This window comes from Cetorhinus maximus, chromosome 6 (genome assembly GCF_964194155.1).
Source record: "Cetorhinus maximus chromosome 6, sCetMax3.hap1.1, whole genome shotgun sequence".
NCBI lineage: Eukaryota > Metazoa > Chordata > Chondrichthyes > Lamniformes > Cetorhinidae > Cetorhinus > Cetorhinus maximus.
Window position 1 is genome coordinate 5,171,651 of NC_135884.1, and position 15,057 is coordinate 5,186,707.

The following is a 15,057-nucleotide window of genomic DNA, read 5'->3' on the forward strand; positions in this document are numbered from 1 at the left end:
CTCATCATCAGTTTGGCACTGGTGCTGTTAATTGTGCTAGCTTCTAATATCTAAGATCTAGTTAGTCACTTGTTGCAATACTCGATGCTTAATCCTCTAACGTCCTTCAGTCAATCCAAATTGATGATTTATACAGCAATTCTCAAAATGTCCTAAGAGCACGTCACATACAATGAATTAATTTGAAATGCAGCAGTGACTGCCATTTATTGGATTTTTCCCCCCGACATAACAATGAGACAAATGACTCGTTAACTTGGTATTGGTTGAAGGATCAGCTTTGGCCAAAGCACTGGAACAAACCTCAGTCCATGGGATAAAATCCAGATCCTCGGTTTAACGTCTGACATCTGTGACAATGCAGCACTCCTTCAGTGCTGTGCTGGATTGTCAACCTAGGGTGAGAGTGCTAGCAAATGAGCAAGCTGATACACTGTACATATGTACTTGTCTCTGTTTCACATCATTGATGTAACAAACACATGAAACTAAATCCAAAAACATTGAATAATGTGGTTTGAATCTGATTTCTATGTTGATTTACCTCCAGAGGTTCATGCTGGGCTGGGTTTCAACTATCTGTAGTTACCCTTTGAGACTTGGCTCTAGAGTTTACAAAGGCATCAGGAGCATGGGAACTCCATTACCTCCAAGCTCACCAACCCCCCTCCTGTAGAAGGGAGAAGGCGGGAGAATGGGGTTGAGAAACTTATCAGCCATGATTGAATGGCGGAGCAGACTCGATGGGCCAAATGGCCTAATTTCTGCTCTTATGTCTTATGTAGGTTAAGAAGAAGGTCCAACGCCATCATCTTAAAGGCAACTAGGAATGGGTAATAAATGTTGACCTTGCCAACACTTCCACACCCTAGGAATAAATAATAACAGAAGTGACCATTTTTCATGTATGAACTTGGTCAACCTGTGTCGATGGGACAATTGAGTCTCATCTCACCATCTCTCGCTGTTCTCACTTTGTTTGGGGGGCAGGAGGAGTGGGAAATAGCTAGACCATAACTAGAAGTGGATAAAGGCAAAATATTGCAGATGCTATAAATCTGCAACAAAAACAGAAAATGCTGGAAAAACTCAGCCGGTCTGGCAGCATTTGTGGAGGGAGAAACAGAGTTAACGTTCTGAGTCCGTATGACCTTTCTTCAGAGGCCCTTCAGTATTTTCTGGTTTTTGTCTCATAAAAAGAAGTGACTATCCAACACCCCAGGCTTTGAATCGTTGAGGACAAACTCACTCTGGGTTATCTCAAATCGAGTCATTTAGCACAGGCCAGTGATTGAAGGTCAGCTGCTCTCACCTAAGGCAAAAGCAGCTACAACATAATTGACCTTGGCCTCTCTTGCTGTAAGGGGGGAATTATTTAGAATTCCGTAATCTCACTGCCGTGTCACAGATCATCCACGATCACTGAGCCACTGAATGGCGGAATAGGCTCGAGGGGCCAAATGGCCTCCTCCTGTTCCTCTGTTCCTAGCTTGCTAGGGACTTGATTGACTTTGAATGCATCTCCATGCCTCCTGATACAGGCCATGTGGACTAGATTGTGGGAAGATATCTGCAACTCTACCCAAAAAAGAGTCAGCACTTAACAGAGAGAAGGGCAGAATGTTTGGGTGGGGATTTTCTTTTTAAAAAGTGTTTAAGTTACTTTGAAGCTTCCCCCCCGCGCCCTCTCTGTTGTCCTTCCTATTTCGCTAATTGTTTGGTCTATGGGTCACTTCTTTCACCAGCGATGTTTTCAGTATCGTGCTGTGAGCACAAGGTTTGTACAAAGGAATCATGGATCAAACAGTCAGGTGTCACTGACTGAAAGCGTTTTTATTATTAAACTGCAGCGATCAAGCCTTTTTGTTAAAAGTCACACAGGAGTCAGGGAAGAATCCAGGCAGAGAATAGATTCTCTTTTGTTCGAATAATTTTTCTTTTCAATCTCTTCCTCATTTTTTTTGTGTGTGTGTCCAAAAACTCGTGCATATGGACTTTGCCTTTCTGCATTCATAATTTGCTAGATTCTAGATTGACAAGATTGTTCAATAAACTGAATAGCAAGGGCACTGGTCTATTATGCTAGATCAAGCAACCAAAACCCAGCAGACCATCCTGGATTCAATAAACCTCTCCACTTATGGGCCAGAACAAAATGCTAGATTATTGTACAAACTCAACTAGGAGAGATGCCTAAGGAATGTAAGAACATAAGAAAAAGGAGCTAAAGTAAGCCATATGGCTCATCCAGTCTGCTCTGCCATTCAGTGGATCATCTACTGAACTCTACTTTCACAACCTATTCCCAAACCCCTTGATTCTTTCATAATACCCAAAAATCTATCGATCTCAGTATTGAATATACCCAACGACTGAGCATAGACAGCCCTTAGGGTTAGAGAATGTAAATTCACAACCCTCTGAATGAAGAGGTTTGTCCTTGCCTCAGTCCTAAATGGACGACCCCTTCTCCTGTCACTATGACCCCTGGTTCTCCACTCTTCAGCCAGAGGAATCTAGGATATTTATCAAAGCCTCCCTTTTCTACTTCAGTTCAATCTCGATTTCCTTAGTCATCCAAAGAACTCCAACTTTGAATATCCTTCCTTTCTTCCTGATTGGATTAACTCCTCCATCAAGGCCTCTGTTGCTCATTTACTGTTTTATCTGTCAATCTTTATTTCCAATTCAACCTGGGCCTTTTTCGACTCACTTAAAATAACCCTCCTCCAGTTAAGTATTTTCATCTTTGATTATTCCTGATAGTTTTCCATAACTGCTCAGTAATGATCACATTTTCCTAAACGCTCCCTCACTCAAACACACTCCCATGTTTTTCAGAGGTTGGGCTGGAACCTGTCTCCAGTAGAACTCAGTCCCATTTAGGCCGGGCCTTTAAATTCCAAAGGGGGTGCAGGGTCCTGGACAGACCTTCAACCCACCCCCTCCCTCACGTCAAAAAGGGCCTTGTTATATGAGTCGTTTGGGACGTGAGGTGTAGTGAGCAGTGTTCCCTCAAAGCGGTGTGGACATATGGCCCATGCAGCCACCCAAAAGTCCTCACACAACTCGGTCCCTTTAAGTTGTTGTGTGTGCAGGGCTGGGCAAAAAAATGTAGAGGCCGCACATTCCAGAAAAGAATTAGAGCGTGTGTTGTGTTGGTGCTGGGTCCAATGTGCTTGGGAGGAAAAAGGTTCCCCACCACAGGAGGTTTTCAATACCTCATGTCTGGGTCTATTCTAGACTGGTTGACTGAGTTTGATCACTGTAATTAGTCAACAGCTCCATTATTATTCTATCTTGTGATCTTTCTTTATCCAACAATGCTACGTTTAGGGGCAGTTCCCAGGTTACCTATGTGTTTCACCTCCGTCCTTTAACGTCCTCTGCACAGAAATCACACCAGGGGAGGAGACCAATGCCAGCACCACAGCTGGTGGCAGTCACACAGGAAAATAATTTTCTTCAGCTCATTTGGCAATCAGTTCAATTAGCAAAGGATGGATGGAGGCTGGAGCAGGTACTGTTGATGTGGCCTTACAGGCACTAGCACTGCCCAGATAGGCAAGTGATCCTGCCCCTGAAATTTGGATTTCCAATTGCTGGGATAGGATGGGCAGGATGTCCTTTGCTACCCAGCACTTACAGCAGTAGAGGGGGCCCCAGGAAACCTGTTGGAACAATGGCCCTAAATAATATTTTACTACTGAACCACCACGATTCAGCATGTGCTCCGGACTCAGGGAGTGAAGGAATCAGCAAGGGTTCCTGTTCCTGATCACTGACCAGTGCCTTCTGCTGTGAAGCGTGGATATGGAAAGGTCGGACCAGAGCAGGTCTGGGTTTTGCTTAGATCCTGTCAGGATAAGAGCCTGCCAGGACTCATCTTCCAGACTCATGCTGGAAGAAATAGATTAGAAACAGAAAGTGCTGGAAAAACTCAACAGGTCTGGCAGCATCTGTGGAGAGAGAAACAGAGTTAACCCTTCGAGTCTGTATGACCCTTCTGAACATTGACCGTTTCTCTCTCCACAGATGCTGTCAGACCTGCTGAGTTTTTTCCAGAGCTTTCTGTTTTTATTGCAGATTTCGAGCATCCGCGGTATTTTGCTTTTATCTGGAAGAATGGATAGTTGAGTGAGATGATGAAAGAAAGAACAGCAATGCGATAATGACCAGATAATCTGCTTTGGTGATGTTGGTTGAGGGATAATTATTGCCCAGGGCACCGGTCAGAATTCTCCTGCTCTTCTTTGAATAGTAACTGTGGGATTTTTACCAGCGGCAGAACAGGAATCGAGTCCGGCAGGAAAGGAACTGCGTTTACCTGGTTCCATTCTTATTTATCCAATTGTAGCCAGAGAATCACCTGCAATGGCTTCCCCTCCCATTCCCACATCGTTACTTCTGGTATTCCCATGTCAACAACCCCGCCATGGACTGTCCATCTCTTTCTCGCCCATATGCCACCCCTTGGCAAAATCACCCAAAAACCCATCAGTTTTGATATGCCCGCTGATGACATCAAGCTCCACCTGTCTCAAAATTGTCAGCCTCCTTGTCTTACATTCAGTATTGGGAAGTAAAAATTTCCTCCAATGTTTTTTTTTTATTCATTCATGGGATGTGGGCATCACTGGCGAGGCCAGCATTTATTGCCCTTGAAGTGAGTGGCTTACTAAGGCCATTTCAGAGTCAACCAAGATTGCTTTGGGTCTGGAGCCCAGACATGTGGGCCAGACCAGGTAAGGACAGCAGATTTCCTTCTCTAAAGGGCATTAGTGAACCAGATGGGTCTTTACAACAATGGGTTTTTTTTCACGGCCATCATTAGACTTTTAAGTCCAGGTTTTTATTGAATTCAAATTCCACCATTTGCTATGGTGCCTGAAGCATTCCCCTGAGTCTCTGAGTTACCGGTCCAGTGACAATACCACTACGCCATCGCCTCCTCTAAATATTCGGAAGACAGGAGCCATTGTCTTTGGTGCCCGCCACAAACCCCATTCCTTAGCCATTGACCCATCGCTCTTCCTGACAAATATCAGAGGCTGAACCCAACTCCTGGCGAACTTTACCCTGAAATGAGTTTCTGACCACATATCCACACCACCACTAAGGTCACCTGTTCTCACTTCCTTAACATCGCCCCTCTCTGTCACTTTTCCTGCTCTGAAATGCTCATCCATTCCATTGTTACTCCCAGACCTGACTATTCTAACTCGCTCCACTAATGCTGGCTTTCCACTCTCTAACCCCATAAACTTGCAGTCATCCAAAACTCTGCTACCTGTGTCCTAACCCATACCAAGACCCATCCCCCTATCAGCCCTGTGCTCACTGACCTACACTGCCTCCAAGTTAAACAACGTCTTGATTTTAAAAATTTCATCCTTGTTTCCAAATCCCTCCGTGGCCTTGTCCCCCACCCCCCGACCAGTCACCACCTCTATCTCTGTCACCTCTTCCAGTCACACAACCCAATCGAGCCATCTATGCTTCTCTAATTCGGGCCTCTTGTGCATCCCCGATTTTAATGGCTTCACCACTGGTGGCCGTGTCTTCAGCTGCCAAGGTCATAAGTTCCGGAATTTTCTCCTTAAACCTCTCCGCCTGACTTTCTTCCTTTAAGACATGTTTTAAAATCTTCCTCTTTGACCAAGCTCTTAGGTCACCTGACCTAATATCTGCTTCTGTGGCTCGCTGTCAAATTTTATTTTTGGTAACATTCCCACAAAGTGATTTACTGGTGGTTTTATTATGTTAAAGGCGCCATACAGATGCAGGTGGTTGTTGGTGTAACGTCTCCTCCTAAAAGCCACACCATCAGCAGTGCAGCACTCCCTCAGTATGACACTGGGCCTGTTGACCTAGATTAGGGGGCCCAAGTTCCTGGAATGGGGAGTTGAACTCACAAACTTGTGGCCTGACCCAGCGAGCAGCCAACAGCCTTGGCGGAGAGAGAGAGCGAGAGAGAGGGAACTGAGAGAGGCAAAAGAAGATAAGTATTCTTCCAAAATCTTCAAATCCCTTATGATTCCGGCTACCCTTTTATTATTGCAAACAAAACAAAATCTTTCTGTTATTTCCTGTTCAATGAATTGTCTGTCTCGTTTGAGAGAAAGAGAGAGAGAGAGAGAGAGAAAATAGCGTGAAGGAAGGTTGCAGCAAATTGACAAGAAAACGGTGTCACTTTATGCTCTGGTTTTGTCATTTTGGGCAGCTTCATATCACTCTCAGTCACACGATGATTAATGTTCTTAAAAAAAACTTTCTCCCTCACTTTATCCCACTCGGTCAGGGTCTCTCATTACTGATGTATCTTTGCATCAGAAAAATATCGGGGCTTTTTAGTAAAATAATGGGCTGACAGGAGGGTGAGGGCTATATTATTATTAGAGGTGGGACTGCCGGTGCTCAGAAGAATGAATAGATCTGTCAGCCCAGGAGCTGGAAACAAAATCCAAGCCTCTCCTTCCCTTTTCAGCGTTTGGCCACCCGTTGCCTGCCTGGCCCAGACCTCTCGCAGGCAGCCAATTTCTTGGACTAGACAAGCACAATTAATTTCCCCTGCCCTCGCGGAGCCCTTGGTTGCTGGACGAGTCCAGCTGGCTGGCTGCTGATAAGATGCACCTATTCGATTTGAGACGTTTGATTGCCTGAGCTGTCAGGTTACAATGACTGGGCAGTGGGAGACCTCATTGCTTTGACTGACAGGTCTATTTATCCGCTGGTTTTTTTTTTAAGCCCTTGCCCATTAAGAGCCCAGGCTGAGTTTGTGATGGGGTGCAAAAATCTCTTCTCGCGCTCTCTCTTTTAATATCACAATGAATATGTCTGCCATTCCCTTAACTCCAGAGAAGATAAAGGCCTGTCAATTCGCTGTTTCCTGGTCCTCTAATTCAGGGCTGTTTGATTAATGGAAAAAAGTGCAGCAAGATCACCAGCCCCAATTCTTTTTTTTTTCTTTCTCCATCAGCCTCCCTTCAGAAGTCCTGTCAGCCGTCAAAGGCAGGGGGTGGGGGGGTGGGTGGTGGTGGTCATAAATGAAATAAACAGAAATGAGAAATGGGAGGGGAGCTCGCGTCACATATCGACCAAGAAATAATAAAGATTGCTGGTGCTGCGGAAGGATCAAATTTAAGTGCTGTTGAAATATATTTTCTCTGTTGCTCAGAGGATGCTGATATGCAGCAATAAATCTTCATCTGTCAAAGGGTGATTGTTGATAGAAAAGAAATTTTTACACTGCGCTTTTTGATTAAGCAGGAGATACAAGGTTTGAACAGGATCAGTGCCCTCAGCATCCCTACCTAGCAAGAGGAGTGGCTGACAAAAGGTAGCACTGTTGCCTGTTGCAAGTCTGCTCTCAGCGCTGTCAAATCGACACAACAGTGGTGCTTTGTTATAATCTCTCCTCTCCCGGCCGTGCTCTCGAAGGGTAATAAAAAACAAAGGTTAATATTTATACGGTGCCTTAAGGCATCTCAAGATGCTTTGCCTCCCCTGCTGTTGTTATGCAGGCAAGAGGCATCCTGCACAGCGAGTAATCACAGCCACCGTTGAGACGAATGTCCAGTCAATCTTTCTTGGGCTTAAACCAGAGATGTTGCCCAGGACGCTGAGAAGATTCTCTGTTTAAACCGTGCAATGGTAATCCTTAATATGAAGCAACTGATGAGGATTTAGTTTTAAAAGAAAAGTCATTCTCGGGATGTGGGCATTGCCGGCATTTATTGTACATCACTAAATGTCCCTTGAGCTGCCTTCTTGAACCGCTGCAGTCCCTGTGGTGTAGGTACACCCACAGTGCTGTTAGGGAGGGAGTTCCAGGATTTTGGCCCAGAGACAGTGAAGGAACGGCTGATATATTTCCAAGTCAGGATGGTGTGTGGCTTGGAGGGGAACTTCCAGGTGGTGGTGTCCCCATGTATCTGCTGCCTTTGTCCCTCTAGATGGCATAACTCACTCAAAGGACAGCAATGTTACAGAATGTGCTTTCCTCTGGATTTACACAGCTGCATAGAATTTACAGGACGCTTGGCCCAGCTGGTCAATGCCAGTGCTCATGTTCCACCTGTGACTCCTCTTGCCCATCTCCATCATATCCGTCTATTTCTTTCTCCCTCGTGTGTTTGTCCAGCTTCCCCTTAAACACACCGACACTGTTCACCTCAACTACTTTCTGTGAGGGGGTTCCACATTCTCACCACCCTCTGGGGAAAAAGGTTTCTCCTGAATTTCCTAGCAGATTTATTGGTGACTATCTTATTTTTACCACCCCTGGTTTTGGTCTCCCCCACAAATTTTTTTTAGATCTACCCTATCAAACCCTGTCAGAATTCTAAAGACCTCTATCAGGTCTCCCCTGTTCTCCCTTGTCTGGAGAAAACAGCCCTAGCTTATTCAATCCTTTCTGATGAGCAGAACCTCTTAGTCCTGGTACCGTCCTTGGGAATGAATTTTGCAGCTTCTCTCAGTGTTTCTATATCCTTTCTGTAATATAGCGAGCAGAGCTGTTCACACTACTCCAGGTGTGGCCTTACCAAAACCTCATTTAAGTTTAACATAACTTCTCATTTTTATTTCTACCTCTCTAGAAATGAACACCAGTGTTTAGTTAGTTTTTTTAAGGCCTTATTATGTATTTGTTCCCCTAGATCCCTCAGCTTTTCTCACACACGTAGACTCATAGATGTCTACAGCACAGGAGGAGGCCATTCGGCCCATCATGTCCACACCGGTCAACAATGATCTCTCTACATTAATCCCATTTCCCAGCCTTTGGCCCATAGCCCTGGAGGCTGTGGCAATGCAAGTGGATATCTAAATACTTCTTAAATGTTATGAGAGATTCTGACTCAACCACCCTCTCAGGCAGTGAGTTCCAGACTCCCACCATCCTCTGGGTAAAAAAATTTCTCCTCAACTCCCCTCTTAGCCTTCTACCTCTTACCTTAAATCTATGCCCCCTGGTTATTGACCCCTCTACTAATGGAAAAAGTGCCTTCCTATCCACCCAATCTATGCCTCTCATAATCTTACACACCTCTATCAGGTCCCCCCTCAACCTTCGCTGCTCCAAGGAAACAACCCCAGCCTATCCAATCTTTCCTCATAGCTCAGACCCTCCAGCCCAGGCAGCGTCCTGGTGAATCTCCTCTGTACCCTCTCCAGTGTAATCACATCCTTCCTATAATGTGGTGGCCAGAACTGCACACAGTACTCCAGCCTAACCAGCGTTTTATACAGTTCCAGCATAACCTCCCTGCTCTTGTATTCTACGCCTCGGCTAATAAAGACAAGTATCCCATATGCCTTCTTAACCACCTTATCTACCTGTCCCACTACCTTCAAGGATCTATTTAGACTCTGACTATCCAAGATGTGTGTGACCTCCTTATCCCTCCTAGAGGGATAAGGAGGTTATGCCTCACGTTTATCCATATTGAAATTAATTTGCCTTGTTGCAATTTTATTGATGTCAGCCTGTATATTGCTACATTCCTCCTTTGCATTAACCCCAACTTGGTTTCATCTGCAAATTTTGAAATTGTTCTTCCAATTCATGGGACCAAATAAAGGATGCGAATTGTGAGCAGCACTGATCCCTGTGGGAGCTCCACTTCCTACCTTCAGTCTGACTCATTGCCCTTAGTCCCTATTCTCTGCTTTGTATCGAGGGAGAAACCTGCCGAATTTCTACACATATACGGTTGACGTGTAGCGGTTGAGAATCAGCCAGGATTCTGTGGGTAGCTTCTATGCCCCTGAGTCAGAAGGTTGTGAGATTGAGGTCAGAATATTGCTGTCTGCGTATTGCCAGAGGCGGCTGCGCGCCCGCCAAACTGTCAAAGGCCTGTTAAGGCCATTAAAAAACCAATTGAAGTAATTATTGGCGCTGCCCGTCCAACGTTAAGGTTGGCCGGTGGCGGGGGCGGGGTGGGGGGCAGGCGAAGAGCCCAAGCAGCCTTCGTGTTTTTCAGGAAATCTCATCCACGGGCGGGATGAGGTTTCCTGAAAGTTTTGTTAAATAAATAAAAACATGCCCTATCTCACGTGACACAGTTACATGAGGGGAACGTGTTTAGATAACTCTTTAAATGCTTTATTTAATTATTTTAATATCAACTTAATCTCCTTGGTTTTTTTTTTAATGGTCTCAACAGGCCTTTGACCGTTCGGCAGGCCGCTCTGTGCCTCAGGGAGATTGCTGCCCCAACCCTCTCTCCACCCCCACAGGGGGCACTGAGCGCTACTGGCCACGTATTACCCTGGGCAGGCCTTAATTGACCCACCCACATGAAATGGTGGTGCGCAGCTGATCAGCTCCACACCCAACATGGGTGGGTTTCTGGCCTGAGTTCCAATCTGGTGAATTTTCTTTTTATTCAGTCAGCATTTATTTGCCCATCCCTAATTACCCTCATTCAGAGGGCACTTAAGAGAGTCACTGTGGGTCTGGAGTCACACATAGGCCAGCAGGTTTCTTCCTCTAAAGGACATCAGTGCACCAGATGGGTTTTGACAACCAGAATCCCAGATCTGTCATTGGATTTAAATTTCACCATCTACTATGGTGGGATTTGAACCCAGGTCCTCAGAGCATCACCCTGGGTTTCTAGAATACTAGCCCAGTGACACTATGGGCTAGTATTCTAGAAACCCAGGGTGATGCTCTGAGGACCTGGGTTCAAATCCCACCATAGTAGATGGTGAAATTTAAATCCACTATGCCACCACCAACACCTCCCTCGAGCATAATATTTCAGTGCAGTACTGAGGGTGTGCTACACTGTCAGAGGTGCGGTCTTTTGGATGGACCTTTAAACTGAGGCAAAGAGGAGTCATGTTGGAATTGAAATGTTAACTCTCTTTCTCGCTCCACAGACGCTGCCAAACCTGTTGAATTTTTCTAGCATTTTCTGTTTTTATTTCAGATTTCCAGCATCCGCAGTATATTTTGCTTTTATTTACATTAAACTGAGGCCCTATCTGTCCTCTCAGGAGGAATTAAAAATCCCTGGACACCGTATTAAAGGAAAGCAAGGAAATTCTGTCTGAAGTCGGGGCCAATATTTATCCTACCATCAACATCACTAAAGCAGATCTTTATCATATTGTGGCATGTGGGAGTTTGCTGTGTGCAAATTGGCTGCCATGTTTCCAATCTTACAATTATAACTATTCTTTGAAAATGACTTAATTGGCTATAAAATGCATTGGCATGTCCTGAGGAGAGGTTGCGAAAGGTGCTATGTAAATGTAAGTTCTGAGAGGGCAGACAGGACCTCGGTTTAACATTTCATCCAAAAGACAGCCCTTCTGACAGTGCAGCACTCCCTCAGTTAGGGATGGGCAATAAATGCTGGCCCAGCCAGTGACGCCCGCATCCCATGAACAAATTTTAAGAAGTAACCTCTGGGAGACACTAACGCCTTCAACCCACCTACCTACAACTCAATGTTTCTTTTTATTACTTTCATGGGATGTGGGCGTCGCTGGCTGGGCCAGCATTTATTGCCCATCCCTAATTACCCTTGAGAAGGTGGTGGGTGAGCTGCCTTCTCAAACCACTGCAGTCCATGTGGTGTAGGTACACCCACAGTGCTGTTAGGGAGGGGTCCAGGTTTTTGTCCCAGCGACAGTGAAGGAACGGCCGATATGTTCCCAAGTCAGGATGGTGAGTGACTTGGAGGGGAACTTGCAGGTGCCGGTGTTCCCATGTGTCTGCTGCCCTTGTCCTTCTAGATGGTAGAGGCCCGGGGTTTGGAAGGTACTGTCACTTCCACTTGCAGACACCAAAAACTCTAGTTCCCTTTTGATGAAAAACATGGAAACAAAGGTGAGTGGTGGACTGAGAAGGGATTTCAGAGGGTGAACGGTGAAAGGTTGTTTCCACTGGTTATCGGCCCAGTAAGGATTGCGAGGTGCAAAAAAAATGGGAGATTTTAAGGAAATTATCTTCACACAAAGGGTCACTGGGATATGGAAATTACTAAAACAGGTCAGTGATATTAATGGGTAAACTAAATAGACAGTTGTAGAACAACAGTGAAGCAGGGGTTTAACAGTGTAATTATTGTGTTAACGAATTAGCAATCCAGCAATTGTGATTTCAAATCCCACAGCAGCAATTTGAGAATTCAACTTCAATTTAAAATCTGTGACTATGAGGCTGTCAGATTGTTGTTAAAACTCAGCCAATTGGTTACCATCCCTTAGGGAAGGAAACCTGTGACCCTGACCCACACTGTACACGTGACTCCAGACCCACACCAAAGTGGTTGACTCTTAACTGCCCTCTGAAGTGGCCAAGGAAAAGTATATTGCAAATGAATTTCAACATAGGTAAGTGTGCGGTAATGCATTTTTGTTAAGGAGGTCACTTGGAAAATAAGAATCTAACTGGGATGGAGAAGCAAAGGGATCTGGGAGTATACATATATAAATCACTAAAAGTAGCAACACAGGTTAATAAGGGCAGGAGGCGGTTTTAGGGGGTAATATCACTGGATTAGTAACCCAGACTCTGGGGTCATGGGTTCAAATCCCACCACGGTAGCTGGTGGGATTTAAGCTCAATTAATAAAGTCTGGAATTAAAAGCAGCTTTCAGTAACGGTGACTATAAAACCATTGTTGTCATCACCTTTAGAGAAGGAAATCTGCCATTTTTACCTGTTCCGGCCAACGTGTGACTCTTGTGGTTAATTCTTAGCCGTCTCTGAAAAGCCTGTTCAGTTCAAGGGCAATTAGGGATGGGCAACAAATGCCTAGTGATGCCCACATTCCATGAAAGAATAACAAAAAGGGTTAATAAGCCCTAAAAGCAGAACTGCAGAGTAAACATTATGCTAAACTTTAATCGGACCTTGGTACAATTCTGGTCATCATATTATAGAAAAGCCGCGAGAGAAGGTGCAAAAAAGACTTACAAGGATGACACCAGGAATGAACCTATCAGGAGAGAATGAAAAGGCTGGGTCGCTTTTCTCTTGTGGAGAGAAGGCTGAGGGGGCGACCTAGTGTAATTCTTTAAGCCGATGAAAGGTTTTGATAGAGTGGATACAGAGAGAATGTTTCTTGATGTGGGGAAGAGCAGAACTAGAGGCCGTCAGTATAAGATAGTCACTGGGAAATCCAATAGGGAACTCAGGAGAAATTTTTTTTACCCAGAATGTGGTGAGAATGTGGAACTCGCTACCACAGGGAGTGATTGAAGTGAATAGATTCGATGCAGTTATGGGGAAACTAGACCAGCATACGAAGGAGAAGGGAATAACAGTCTGTGCTGATCACATTTGTTGAGAACAGACAGGAGGAGGTTTGAGTGGAGCTTAAACACCAGCATGGTCTAGTTGGGCCAAATGGCCTGTTTCTGTGCCCGTGCACCTGATGTGATTGTTTGTATCAAACCCGCTGACCTTCCCGGGCATCTAGGATTGGGCAAATTAATAACAGCCTTGCCAGTGACGTTTAAATAATGAGGATTCATAGGTTAAATGCAGGGTTTGAAGGAGACAGCTTTGGTGTGGAGCTAACATTGGCACAGCCGCGATGGGCTGAATGGCCTCTCGTTGCACTGAAGTTTGCAATTTCTAAGTCATCGTACGGTACGACGATGAGACACATGCTGAAGACAGTGCAGGATAGGAGAGAATTAGAGCCACAGTTTCCTCTGTGGTGAATTGCTGCTTTGAGGATGTCCTCTTTTTAAAAAATCATTGTGAAAGGCACAAGGGCTATGTCTCAGGGTTCAAAACTCTGGAAATGGAAGAGGCCCTTTATCTGCACCTAAAGCGTCTCTGAAGCAAAGGCCGGGCAGAAACCTCAGCCCGCGCTGCTATTTCACACAGACTGACAGTGTCAAGATTGCTTTCACTGATATCAGGCACATAGGAGTGACCTGCGACCTCTATCGATCACATGACCGAGGCCCAGCACAACAGAAAGCTTAGCTGGCTGCCTCGGTCGATGTGCAATGATTGACGCACGACATGAGAATGGAAATTGGAAGCTGAGCCGGGTACAGGGAATCAGCTTCACTTTCCACCCTTTTCCCACTTTCTCCGCCTCTGGTTCGTGCAACAACAGCATTGCATCTTTATAGCGCCTTTCATGAAGTAAAACCTCCTCGGGCGTTTCACAGGAGTGCGAATCGCACAAAGAGATGCTGGACAGATGACCGAAAGAGGAAGGTTTTTAAGGAGTATCTTAAAGGAAGGAAGAGAGATGGAGAGGTTTAGGGAGGGGATTCCAGAGCTCGGGACCCAGGCAGCTGAAGGCACGGCCGCCAATGGTGGAGCGATTAAAATCGGGAGGCTGGAATTGGAGGAGTGCAGAGATCTCGAAGTGTTATGGGTTTGAAGGAGATTTCAGAGATAGGGAAGGACTATGGAATGTGGTTGCCAACTGTGATGAAATGTATTCCTGGAGGTTTCATCACATGATTTGCCCCCACGCTCCAGCCATTAGTCGGCCAACACGTCCATCCTTGTGACGCACTGTCTGTCCACACCAATTGGAAAGCAAAAAGACTCATTACGCAATTGGATGATGCTTAATTGTCAGCCAAACAGCCTTTTCTTTCCCCCCATTTTCAATATTTTTCTCTGGTAAAGAGAAATGTTCAAAGAAAATGACCAAAAAACCCAATTTTTTTTAATGTCCCGATGATTTTTTCCCCAGGGTCACACACAGCAGAATCCTGGAGATTGAGCTTCAATTCCTGGAGTCTCCAGGCCAATCCTGGAGAGTTGGCAACACATACAATGGAACGATTTGAAAACGAGGGTGAGGATTTTAAAATCGAGGTGTTGCTGGACCAGGCGCCCGTGTGTTAGGCCAGTGACCACACGGCCGGCGTGAATACAACATTGTCCAAATGGCCATTCTCAGCACGGACTGACAGGTCATTGTGTGATGGGGGTTGTCCAGAGGATGGGAGACCAGAAGTGGTGGGGGTTGGGGTGGTGGGGGCTGTGGGGTGGTTAGTGTCCCTATTGTCCCTGGCTGAATCCAGCTGCAGACTGACCCTTGAAACCTTCCTGGAGGC